The following is a 14,623-nucleotide window of genomic DNA, read 5'->3' on the forward strand; positions in this document are numbered from 1 at the left end:
AAGTTCACTTCTAGTTTTTGAAAGGAGTTGTTTGCAGGATTAGGGACAAAGTTAGCCTTCAACACAACTTATCATCTACAAACAGACGGATAGGTAGAGAGGGTTAATAAGATTCTTGAGGACATGTTGAGGATGCATGTCATGAATCAACAAAGGAAGTGGGAGGAATATCTACCACTGGTAGAGTTTGCACATAAAAATGGGTATCAGGAGTCCTTGAGGATAAGTCCATTTGAGGCTCTCTATGGGAAGATTTGTAGTACTCCCATCAGCTGGAGTGATTCAGTGAATAGAGCACTGATTGGAATGGACATGTTGGAAAACATGGAGCAGGAGATGCAGGTTATTAAGAAGAATTTAAAGGTAGCATAGGATAGGAAGAAAATTTATGCATATTAACATAAAACATTGAAGGAGTTTTAGGTTGGGCAGCATGTGTACTTGCACATCAAGCCCAACAGGATCTCCTTGAGGATTAGATCATGTGCCAAGATGGAACCTTCTTATTGTATGCATTTTGAGATCCCTGAGAGGATTGTACCAGTGGACTATAGATCTTTTACTTCCACTAACAGTGAAAGTCCATGATGTTTTCCATGTTTCTATTATACGTGATTTTGTCACATCTTGTTAATACACCTAAAAATCGTATCAATCAATTTCCATGAACATGTTGTCATCATCCCTTCACAAAGCCTTGATAATGACCTCTCCAAAAAGTCTGGGTTTGTGAGACAAACTACTCAAAAACATTGTTTTTAACCCCAATGCACCTTGCCTCCTTAGCCACCAGCATTCGATGCATGTTTCTCCTTCTACACCAGCATTGCTTAGCACATGTTGCTCCCTTTTGTAGGTGCATTGATTCTAGAAATTCAGGAAAATTAAAAATAATTATGAAGCTTCCTCTTCCAGAAGCTTCCAAGATACTTTTAACTATTTACCACAGATAGAGAGCTTGAATTCCTATCTGATCCTATCTTGGAGACCTCATCTCTTATCCCTTGAGCTCATCCTCCCATCATATATGGATCTCAGCCCATAATGGTAAATTATAAACTACCACACTTCTCCTACAAATTACTGCCATCCATAGCATCAGGGTTAGCTTTTGGAGATTGATAGTGCCCTTATGCTACTACCTTGAACATAGACGAGCCATCATATTCATGCATGGGAGATTGCAGATCAGATGCGAGTTATGCATCCTTATTTGTTGGTTGAGCAATTTTGTTGGTACATGTGTTTTGGTTTATGTTAATATATGCATTTATGTATTGTAAATATTGCAATGAGCCATTAGAGGAAATTTCAGCCTAAAAGTGGCCTCCTAAGGAAAAATCAAAAAATTAATAAAAAATATCATGTATACAATTATTTAATATTACTTTACTTTTATCTAGGTTCCACAATATTTATTAGCACAAGATTTAATACCTTTTTTTAATATATTATATCCATTTTTTTATATCGAAATTCCTCAATATATTACACTTTAATTAAAATAATTGTCTACATATATTTTACGTTTAAATTTAACTCTCTATATTTATGTTTATATTTAATTTCCTATATATATATTTTATATTTAACTATCCTTTTTTGTTTTTTAACATCGTTGTCTACTGAGGTAATAATTTTACCCGAAACATATCTTTGGCCTATAATTCACTAATTTGTCCTTTATGGAATATATTTTTTAACTATTTAACTATTTTATTATTTTATCTTTAACTATACATTTTATATTTTTGGTTGGAATGTGGTAATTTCTCCTTTATGGAAGATGTTTTTTAACTATTTAACTATTTTATATTTAACTATTTAACTAGCTTATAGTTAACTATTCTATATTTAACTATATAATTTTGGCCAGAATCCTGTAATTTGTCCTTTGTGGAATAATTTTTTTTAACTATCTAACTATTGTATATTTAACTATTTAACTATTTAATATTTAGCTATATATTTTATATTTAACTAATTTTTTGGTGTTTTTTTGGGGCATAGTTAATAATGTCAAATGGTTCCACACTTTTAATTTATATTTTTCACTAATATCAAGATTTACATTTCCTTAATAACGTTTTTGATATTCTAATTCATATGGGTAAGGTCGTTAAATAATATTAATAAAATATTTTATGAATACCCAAATTATTAATAAAATATTTCACTGATACCCAAATTGATAATAAAATATTTCACAAATAACAAAATTAAAAAAATAAAAAATATTTAGGAAACATACACCTTTTTAAATTTAAAAGATTTTGATTGTTTCACATATTATGACACGGAAATTACGTGAAAATTTCATGGGCACTTTTAGGCTGAAATTTTTTCTAATGTGTGTTATAAAGCTCCAATAAGCAGTATGTTGTAAATACTACATCGAGTTGTGTTATAAAGCTCCAATAAGTAGTATGGTGTCCATGCTTTTAGCAATTTGGTATGATGTAAATGCTACATCGAGTTGTGTTATAAATCTCCATGGGAAACATGTTTTCCTAGTTATAAGCGTCATTGAACACTGAAGATGGTGTTCCCCTAAGGGGGAGGGGTTTGTAATAGCCCCTGGTTGATTTGTCATGTAATTAAAATAAGACCAAAGTCATGGGACACGTATTCCAAGCTAAATGGTGGGATAAAAATTATAGTGGGCATCACTTGTTGTTTAATTATGGCTATGGAAATTGGCAGAGGCATTGGCAAAGGCAAAGAGGCAATAATTAGCATTTAATTATGAAAATAAATGAAAATAGGAGAAAAGGGAGATGAAGAGACAAAACATGCATGAGAGGGAAATTAGAGGGAAAATGAAGGAAAATGAAGAAAATATAGGCTACAATGATAGAAATGCATCAGAGAAACAATTCACAACTTTGTTTAGTTCAGTTTTGGCTCTCTCCTTTCATTCTCTCTATCATACACTCTTTCACACTTAGAGTACTATGGGAACTCTAGTATTCTCTTGGATTTCGAAGAAGATAAGTAAGGAAGCAAAGGGAAAGAATATAAGAGAAAGGAAGCACACCAAGATAGTTGGACCAACAACTACAACTAGATTGTTTTGTACATAATGGGTTTCATGTGTGATTTCCTTGTTGGTTTATGAATGCATGATTCATCCATGTGATTCTTTGGTTATGTGTTGTAATTGGCATGGAGATTTGCCTTGATTGATAGATGTCTCATCCTTGCCTTTCCATTTCCTGGATACCCATGGTGTTGTGGGTTTCCCACTTATTTGTTTCTAGTTTGCTCTTAGTTTCCTTATGGTTTTGGGTTGGAACTAATGCTATGGAGCCCTAAAATAGCTTGGGTTTACTCAAATTTCAAGTGAAAACACTGGTTGGATGTAAAATGTGATTCCTCATCCAACGAGTACCCATGTTGCATACTTTTGATGGACCCTACTACATGAAAAATGAGAAATACATGAAAAATTTGATTGCAATCACGTTTTTCATATATTTCTCATTTTTCATATAGTACAGTCCATCGAAAGTATGCAACATGGGTACTCCTAGGATGATGAATTAAATTTTGCATCCAATGAGTATCCCTGCTCGAAATTTGAGTCAAACCTTAGGGCGATAAGTTGAAAATATGAGTTGAAAAAATAGTTTTATTATTTTATTCTTTTTACTTTTTTACTCCAAAAATGGTGAATCATCCCCATGGTTGACATCATCATCTTGAATCCTATTGGTTCTTATAAAGTTTATTTTTGTTGTACATTTTTCTTAGGAGGCCCATTTTAGACCTCAAAATTGCCCTAATGATCCCTAGAGCCATGGGTTGGAACAAACTCTATAGAGCCCTGAGTTAGTTGTGGGTTGAGTTACTAGTGCCTAGAGCCTTGGACAACTTAGGTAAAGACATATCTAGTTGTTGTTAGTGATTTTTGGGCTGATCAGGTGGAATCACCATGTTTGATGGTTGAGGTGGTTTGGCCTCTTGAAGCACTGGATAGTTTTTTTGGTTTAAATCCTTATGATCCCACATTCGTGTTTGGAATATGGTGTAGGGTTGATTGTCTAAAATAGAGATTTGGTTCAACCTAATCTATGGTCGATTGTTTCATGGAAGTCCCTTATTTGGTTGGCATTTTCATATGTTAATGTGAGATATTTTCCATTTGAGATCTATGAGTACTTGTACTAGTTATTTTGTTGACATTATGGTTGATTTTCCATGGTACTTATTCTGGATACTTGTTGGTTATATATTTGGTTATATGAAGTATTCTATCTATGGCTCTTGACATGTTTTGATAATTTACTGAACGGTTGATGAATGCATGGGCTAATAAGTGTCATTGCAACTATCTTGAGGGGGCATTACACTCTTGGTCAGTCTCACATGGATTTCAAAACCCTGTGATGATATATGCATTGATGACCTCTAGCTCTCATGTTTACCATATGTTTAACAAAATTTTTATCATGGATTAGGCATGTTTGGGTCAAGTTCTTTCTTGAGTTTTGAATGTTCATCATTGTTGTCATCATTTCCATGCTTCAGGAAGGTTACCCGAATTTCTAGGAAGTGGTCTATAGGCTATCCTGAAAAGTGTCTCAGATCTCAAAACAATAGGCACAAAAATAAAGGATTTAGGTCGCAACTGCAAGGAGGAAAGCCTGTGAGTGTGGTTATAGCCTTCCAACCACATGGATTTAGTGTCAAGGATGCAGTTATAGATCTAGGTAAGAAAAAAAGGGTTCCCACTTAGGGATTGATCACCTGGGGTATCTATTTGGATCCTGTGTGGTCTATAGTCCCTAAGGGATGTTAGAAAGGTTTTAGTTTGTACACCCCACTTCCACAACTAGAACTTGGAGCTCGGATCATATCATAATGGCACTCATCTCATTTTTACACTAGAGAGCTTGTAAAAGTGGGTAAATATGGGAGGATATGGTTACAGAGTCTTAATCCTTTTATGTTACCTAGTTCTATTGTTGCCTTTATGGTGCACCCCAACCCTTATGTAGGAAGAATAAATAAGAATGTAGAGAGAGGGTTGTCTTTCCGAAATCATGAATACTTGAATGTTGATGAAGAGTATTCATTGACAATCACCAAGAATAAATGGGTTTCAACTAGATCTCCTATCTAGTTAATACAACTATTGAAAAGCCAAAGGATGTGAGAACATTAAAGAGATAAGCCCAACTAAGTATGTGAAAGGCCTTAAATAGGTGAAGCTTAGTTAGCATTCTCACCTTTTTAGATATTTCTTTTAAAATGGAGGACCTCAATATTTTGTCTAATATCTTTCTACCCTCCACATAACCTGTTTGTACAATTAAAATTAGATTTGTGAAGAGGTGATGAACACAATTTTCAATGAATTTTGAAATAATCCTATATATTACATTACACAACACCATTGGACTAAATATACCAATACCTCGCGCCTTATTTGACTTGGGTGCTAGGGTTAATAGCGTGGCATTCAAGGCTGGAAATAAAGAGCATGTAGTGTGGTATTCCTCCACCAAGTGATGGATTTATTTTCCAAGGAAGTGCCAACAAGTTTGGAAATTTTTTGATGTGAGTCAATCGGAACCTGGTGCATTTTTTTTGCATGATCATTACTAGTGCTTTGACTTCAAAATATGATACATCTCGTATTAAGGAACCATTATGATATATTTAATCCATGCGGGCTTCAGTCAATGAACCTCTGACATATCACATGCATTCGTGGCATATTAAACAATACCCTTAATTTGACTACATTTTGGAAAATACCTCTAAAAATCACATTATTTAACCCCCTACCAATACAAATGCAATACACCTTCCAATTTAAAAACCCCTATCTTCACTAGATATTGTAGATATCTATTTTTTTATTAACATTTTTTACACCCCTTTATATTTTCTTCATTAACTTTGAGCTCTATTTTCTATACATGCATATACAAAAACCTTTTATGCCCTATATACCCGACAATATATTATTTCGTTTTTTCCTTGATCTATATATTCCCCAATATGAATGCATGTGGTATGGTATTGCTTCCCCACTGAAGTCCTCGTGATTGAACCCGTGTTGGGATGTTTTACAGTGATATTCTCGATTAATCTCCATCGAATTTGATTTGGTTCAACTAAAAGCGATCCATGATATATAACCAATTCCTGCTTCATCTCTTTGTGATAAGTGAGTGTTTCCGAGCTTCATCTTTGAGATAGAGTTTTATATTGGATTTCCTCTATTTATTTTTTGTTTTGTTTTTTTAAATGTAATTACAAAATTAAATCATTTTTTTCTTCATATTATCTATAAACAAATTTAAAGTAGATGAATAAAAAATATATACTAAAATAATCGAGCTACATAATCACAATGAATTGTATTGTTAATTTTTTAGATGATCTATCCAAAGACTTATGTATCATCAAATTGACTTCTATATAGTTTTGAGTTACATCTTGATCCAATTTTGGTTGATAGTTCAACCAACCTAATTGAGTTGACTTTCCTTTCAAAATTTGGTCAACCTACTACTTAATCAACTCATATGTCTTTTGAAAATGATTAATGATCATACTCAACGTACATGTCTAATGTCATTATGAAAAATTAGTAGGGATTCAAGAAAACACCATTGATGTGGGAGTGCATGTCTCCTTATTCTTTTTCAATATGCATGTCCAATAATATTATGAAAATTTAGTAAACAATCAAGCAAACACTATTGATGTGGGAGTGCACATTTCCTTATTTTTTGTTTTCTAGTTCACAACTAGTAAGAGGATAGTTAGTCATCCGTATTTACTCTTCGAACCAAATGTAATTAAAAACACAACATTTTCGACAACCAAGCATGACTCGAGGATTATATAGATATATGTAATATCCATGAATAAGGGTTCATGATTCCATAATATAATGTAGGACCCTTAGGTTTATTTTTATATATTTTGTGAGTCCATTAACTCGCTTCATCTCTACCAAAGTTTCTTTCTGCAATTTTTGATGACCAACTTCCAAAGGTATATTATCAATATAAAGGCATCTTTACCCATTGGTTTTATTTGTTATAAATTCATAGTTTATCCAATCATGTGACTACTATGGTTTCTTATATTTAGTTATTTCTATTGTGAAATTGATGCATTGATTTTCATAATTAATTTTGCTTTTACATGCCCCTACCATAATAAAACACGATTGCTTGTGAGAATTTATTGTTTGCTACTATTATTTAGGCGACACAAATCACTAGTATGAAGGAATAATCTCTAATAAATACATAATATAATACTCTTATCACTGTTAAATCATTAGGGGCATTTTAAGGTATAAAATGGGCCTCTTAGGGAAAATAATAAAATAAGACTTATTAATTTTTAAAGAGAAAGAAAGGAAACTTCTTTTTTATTGTATTTCCAACTTATATCCTTATAACTTCACTCAAATGCCAAGAGTAGACAACCATTGGATAAATAAATAAATTCTAAATCCAACGTGTACCCACTATGTATACTTTTGAGTAGATTCACACAAAAAAAAATTAAAATACACACAAAAAGCATGTTCAACACATTTTTCATGTATTTTGATTTTTTTTCAATGTGGGTCTACTTAGAATTATGCATAATGGCTACTAGTTGGATGTCGAATTTAATTTTGCATATAATGGGCGTCTACTATTGAAATTTGAGTGAACCTAAGGAGATAAGCCAAAAATACAATTAAAAAAATAGTTCTCTTCTTTTCCCTCCAAAAATATTTTTCCCTATGGATGACATCACCATTTTGAATCCTATTGGTTCTTTTACAATAAATTTTGTTAATACATTTTTTATTTTGAGGTCCAAATTTTACCTCAAAATTCCCCTAATGGCTAATTTCAATAACCCTACGGATGTTTTAGCATACTTAGATATGCAATTGTTTAACATGTGCGTTCTTTCATCTTCTAAGCATTTATTCACTAAAACACTTAGACCAAGAGATAAAAAATGAAATAGAAAATAGGAACACTTCTTAAACTTAATGACATATACTATGAGCACCTACTCAACAAATAGAAGACATGTATAATCATTTTAATGAAATACTTCCTTGGAATTGCACTATTAAGGCTTCTACTTTGACTAGAAATGTGATAGGAACTAATTTTGATTGGGTTATCCCCTCAAATATTCTAGGCATTCCTAATCTAGAAGGAAATATTGATCCAAAAGTAGTAGTAACTAAATACAACAACCAAAGTGTTAATTTTCTTATCAATATGGTTTTTGAGGATGATATGATCACAATAACATCCTTGTAAATGTTAGGTTCCATACATGATTGGTGGTAAAATATAAATGGGATGAGATAAGAGACCAACAATTATTGGTAGAATTGATACATGGAAGAAATTGTTCAACCATTATAGGAAATATGTTTATCCACATACACATGGAACAACAATTATGAAAATGGAAAGCTCAAACTCTCTCTCTCTCTCTCTCTCTCCACATCTATATATATATATATATATATATATATAGATATATAGATATATATATATATATATATATATATAAACAAATTCCATAGAATATTGCCTTGACATGAAATTGTAGAGGGAGAAAAGTTTATTGTTTTGAATTATATCAATGATTTATCTCCTTATATTCAACAATAGATGGAATTTCCTACTATTAATGATCTTGAATAATATTTTCACTATCCTATCAATATTGAGGAAAAATTTAAATGGACATGATGTTTATTGATTAAATCAATCTGTATACATTTCAATAAGAAATATCAAGTATGACTCTCCCTAACAAGAAAAAATAGTTTACTCAATGAACTGATCATTAGAAAGGATACGTTGGAAAATAACATTTCATGAAAGGTAATTTTTACGGGAAATGCAACAAGCATCCTACAAGAAAATGGTGGAAATACCATAGTTGATCCTAGAATGCATCTAAATTCCATGCTTGGAATAAATCCTTGGCATAAATGTTTACCTACGCCCACATATTCAACTTCACATCGGACTAATTAAAGGGGTAAATTTATCATGGAATCTAACCTTGAAGAAGTGACTCTATTTTGATCATCCTAATTAGTCCTAACAATGACTGATGTCAATATCAGTGGCCACTCACCTCTTCCACTATCTCAACAATTCTCTATCTTCTTGGTGTTTCTCTATTGTTTTTGTTTTCCCAACTTTTGAGGCCATTCAAAGGCCTTATATGATGCCTTTTAGAAAATTAAGGGTCTAAGGGTTTTGATGGCCTTCCCTAACCCCAGTAAAAATTTGTAGTCCTTTGATATTCTTTCCAAAAAGCTATCATTCAAACCAAATAGATATGATATTCGAAAGTTGCACACCTAGGAAGTTGATGTACCAACTAACCACCTTAGGGACCACAAACCTTTTGGAATTTCATGTTCTAAGGTTAGGATTTTGGACCTATAGTGTTATTTCTTTATGATAAAAGGTCATTATTTTGGCCTCTTATGATATCTTTTATGAATGTGCATAGTTTCCATCTCTCTCGATTCATATATAGCTACCACCATCCTAACTATTTTGTGTTATACAACATTCCATTATTTCATTCACTTATAAGTTTGGTTTTCACCATATCATTCTAATCTATGCTATATTTATCTGTTTGTGTTTTCCATTTACTTTCTTGCATTTCACTTCATTCCTTCTACAACCCGGATCAAACATTGTCAACTATTTCCAGATAACAAGAAAAAAAATATATTCCATAAAAATATATTGATGAGATTTAACCCATGTGGACTATAGTAGACAAAACAAGTTTATTACTGAATATAATATGAAGAAACTATGCTTTGTAATCACTACACATCCACAATATTACAACATCGATTGGAGGAAAAAACTTAGAGAAAAACTCAAAAACACCTAACATCACAATCTTACCTACACTATTGAACCTATAAGGATGAAGTGATTTGTGAAGTCAAACCACTCTAAGTATCTAACGTGCTATTTGGAAAACCATATTTATGGGAGATACATGGTCAATACTAGTGTTAACAATAGAAGATGATTTCTAATACTAAGCATCAAATAGCGTTCTTGAATATCGACCCCAATCTACAGTCTCATTGTTTCAATGAGATAAGTTATAAGTTGATCACCCATGCTTATGAATTTATGTTTTTGATGATTAAACCTTGAGATTCAAAGAATATTGTAGCAATAGCCAACTCTTCCTTGACTGCCATTCTCAACTACAACTCAACAAATTACTTGAGAATACAATGATGTGTTCAATGATCTAGCTAGAGTACCACTAAATTTCCAAGTCAACCCACTACAATAATACAAATCTCTAGTATCACATCTTTATGTTGTTGATTCCCTATCAACCTTGATTGAGTTGTTATCCCTAGTATGTATCATGGATTTGTGTCGTATAGTGGTTCTTTTCTAGTTATGTTTGCACCATAATATACTGCACAAGAAGAATATTTCTTTTAGTTGAGATATACTTACCTCCTATTGCACCATAGTTTGTGTGATATTTGTAATTATTGTATCAAAGTGGCATCATTTATTCATTAATAATAATAAAAAAGTATGTCAATAATTAATGATAACTATAATTATAATTTAATAAATAAAAATACTATATTATAGTAAGAATTCATTATTAATAAGGATATTGCAATAATTGAATAATATTTAATTGAAAGAGCTTAAATATATGTTATTACTAATTTTGTTTTTAATCTTTTATAAGATGTTTTTTTAGTTTATACAAATCTATTGGAGTTGGCGTTCATCATAGGCTTAACCAAAGTTATAGCAATAAGAAATCAATTAATGGAGGATGGAAAGATATTTTGGTCTTCAGGATAATAGTAAATCAAGAAATTCCCCGTTACATGGGAAAATAAATTCCTCTCTGAGATATTTGTTACTCATTTTATCTCATATGGATATCAATTTAGGGGCTTCAATTTATGTAGAGAATCTTGGAGGAATTTTGAGAGAAGTTAGAAGAATTTAATAATTTATAATTTTAAAATTAAATTAAACACACCCTGTCCAATCATCATATTAGAATTTTGTATTAAACCCATTGAGAATATGACTATTATTTGCACCTAAAGTGCAACCACAACATAACTAATAGGAAATATGAGAGACTTCCTAGTATTACTTCAAATTTTCATTAAGTCACATGTGGCTTAAGACATGATGGAACAATGATAAAAATTCTTAGCTAAACCATTGGAGAATAGAATATGAGGCCACTCTATATAATATTGATATTATTAAAATAATATCACACCTAAATTTAAAAATAAATTGTGGTGCAACGAAGAAGTAGAGAGTAAAAGAAAAACAATGAAGGTATTAAATAGGTCACTAACTCCATTGTAGAAGATGATATGAATGGATCGATGAATATTTTAAATGAATATGTGTTTTTTTCTCTACTCTATTTGATCATAAACAACCTTCAAATTCATGCTTATAACCTATGGCATATGTCTTGTGGAAAGGTTATTGTTTTGCATTGGAAAATCATAGGAAGTCTCAATGGATAAGATAAATAAGGTCCACATGTAGTATTGTGGATCACATGAAGGAAAGGTTATGTAGCATAAAGTTCCACCTCTACCCTTTTCCACAACATAGGAAACAAGGTAGTGTCATAAAAGACAAGGTAAATGCACAAGGAAAAGGCATAGGACACATAGAAAATAGGTAGCTAGTAGAAAAAATGTGGAAACTTTTGGATCATATGGAAATAAGGAGATGCATGAACCCTTGATGCTTCAAGATTCAATAATAATATAAAACTATGATTAGGATAGATTACAGAAGCTTAAGTAGTATAGATGTAGTGGGACTTGGAGGCCCATAGTTAAAATGCCAACTTGGCATGTGGTTATCCCTTATGGGTTGCAAAACTCAAAACTTAGTTTTATAAATTGGATGTAAGACTATGTTATACCTCTTACCACTCCATATGAAATATCACTCATTTCTCTCCTATCCCAATAACAAAGCTCCATATGGGATTCAAAGAAGGCCAAAATCACTCTAATTTTATAGAATTCAGAATGTTAGAGGACAAATTCGTAACATTATAACTATCCCATGACCTCTTATTAGGAAAACATGTTATGCAACTAGATAATAAAACAAAACATAAGGTAGATAGTTGACTTGAAAAGTATCCTCTTCAAGGGGGCAACCTCACATCACATAAACGAACAATTACTAGATCATACAAATGACAAGACCTCCTCGGTATATATAGGAGTCTAAGGGGTCACAATATAATCAGAACATACATGAATATTGTAAGGGCACAACAATAACAATAGTGTGTTTCTATGCGGCACAACAATAACAATATGGGGACTACACGGGAACAACAATAACAATAATGGGGCTACACTAATAATAACAATAAGGTAGCTACACTAGTATTATAGGGACCTAACATGCCCCTCTACTTCAATAAAAGTGTTGTCCTCAATGCTTGAGTAGTTTTGGATGCTTATGTATAAAATTTGCATCCTTCCATGTGGAATATTCAACGTGTAAGTTCTTCCACTTAATGAGATACTCTGAAATTGATCAATTCCATAGTTGTTGGGTTTTTGTTTATGTGACTGGCTCAAAATCCAATATCATTTTTCCTTCCTAATAAAGTTCTAGCAATATTGTTTTAACTAGGCGCTTGTCACTGATAACCTTATTTAAGCATGAAACATGGAAAACTAAGTGTACTTAGGAAGATGCAAGTAGATCCAATTTGTATTCCATAGTACCAATATATTATAGCACCTTCTAAGGACCATAGTAATTGGGTGATAATTTATCATCCTTCTTAGCTTTCTTGAGGGAAATTTGTTTGTATGGTTGTAGCTATAAAAATACCCATTTTTTTTGCTCATCATAAGATAATATTTGTGCCAAAAAGTATTTAACACTAGAATGATCTCTGTTTATCTTGAAATGTCTTCCAATTAGGTAAGGGCGTCATTACTTCAGGGCATGTAGTATTGCCGACATTTCCTTCTAATAAGTAGGTTTGTGTAAATACTTTCCCTTGATTGGATGAATTTCAAAACCAATGGTCTTCCTTGTTGCATTAAAATAGCACCAATTCCATTTCCTGAGGCATCACATTCAACCATATAGGCTTTTGTGATGTTTGGAGTAGCTAAAGCCAGTGCTTGGCACATTGCCTCATTAATATGTAAAAGGACTTAGTTTCTTCTGGAGTAAAAAAAATGCATATTTCTTCAGAAATGTCGTTAAATGTGCTTCTATTTTTCCATAATCCTTAACAAACTTGCAGTAATACCCTATCAACATGAAAAATCCTTGAAGGTGCTTTAGGGTTGTGGGGATTTTCTATTCATTGATGGATTTAATTTTGTTAGGAACCTTAACACCCTCACGAGATACAATATGACCCAAATATTCCACCTCTTATACCCCAAAGAACCATTTGGAGGTTTTTTAATACAATTGTTTCTCCTCCAATAGCTTTAACACTCTGTCAACATGTTGAACATGATCCTTCCAAGACTTGTTGTAGATTAGTATATCATCAAAGAATACTAACACAAATTTCCTAAGGAAGGGTTTGAAAATGGAATTCATCAAACCTTCAAATGTGGAAGGTACATTAGGAAGGCCAAAAGGCATGACCACAAATTAATAATGACCTTCATGGGTTCTCAATGTTGTTTTCAAAATGCCTTCAGTCTTCATTCTAATTTGATGACATATTGAATGAAGATCCAACTTGGTGAAGTAAATTTCTCCATGTAATTCATCAATGATAGGAATGGGAATTTATCTTTAATTGTGAGCTTGTTTAGCTCCCTAGAATCCTAAAACATATGCCATGATCCACCCTTCTTGTGTACCAATACTACTAGAGTAGAAAGATAATTTTGGCTAGGTTGAATTTTACCTTCCTCTAGCATTTCTGCAACCATACATTCAATTTTACTTTTTTGGGCACAAGGATATTTGTAAGGTCTGATATTTGGAGGAACACTTCCTAGAATCTAGTGAATATCGTGGTCATGATCATGAATAGGTGGGAGGCCTTTGGGAGTCAAAATTCTTTAAAGATCTAGAGAAATAGATGATTTCAATGTTTGAACATCTAGTGAGAATAATTGTGCAATTATGCCTCATTTTTCTTTCTTCAAAATATTTTTCATGCCATTAGAGCTGATTATCTTCCCCGGTCTCCTGCAATGCCCCTTAATTTAATTTCATTTCCTTCCCAAGAAAATTTCTTGAAAATTAAAAGTTATCGTCCCCAAAGATTGTAACCATTAGACTCCTAATATAGCATCAACACCACCAATTGGAATGGAAATCCTTGGACTATTCAATACATATTCCCCCATGGCTAGTTTAATATTAAGTAACTTCCTTGAGCAATTTATACTTCCTCCATTTGCAACCATCACTTGACACTTTGTTGTTGGATACAGAAATAAATTCAATTTCCTGACTATGTTCTACAATGAATAAAATTATGGCTACTACTAGAATCAATCAACACTATTTCCTTTCTTTTTATTGATGTAACATTCTATATTGAGAGGTTGAGGAGT

This window comes from Pinus tabuliformis, chromosome 2_2, assembly GCF_031772625.1.
Source record: "Pinus tabuliformis cultivar Carrire ecotype Pingquan chromosome 2_2, CPIR1, whole genome shotgun sequence".
Lineage (NCBI taxonomy): Eukaryota > Viridiplantae > Streptophyta > Pinopsida > Pinales > Pinaceae > Pinus > Pinus tabuliformis.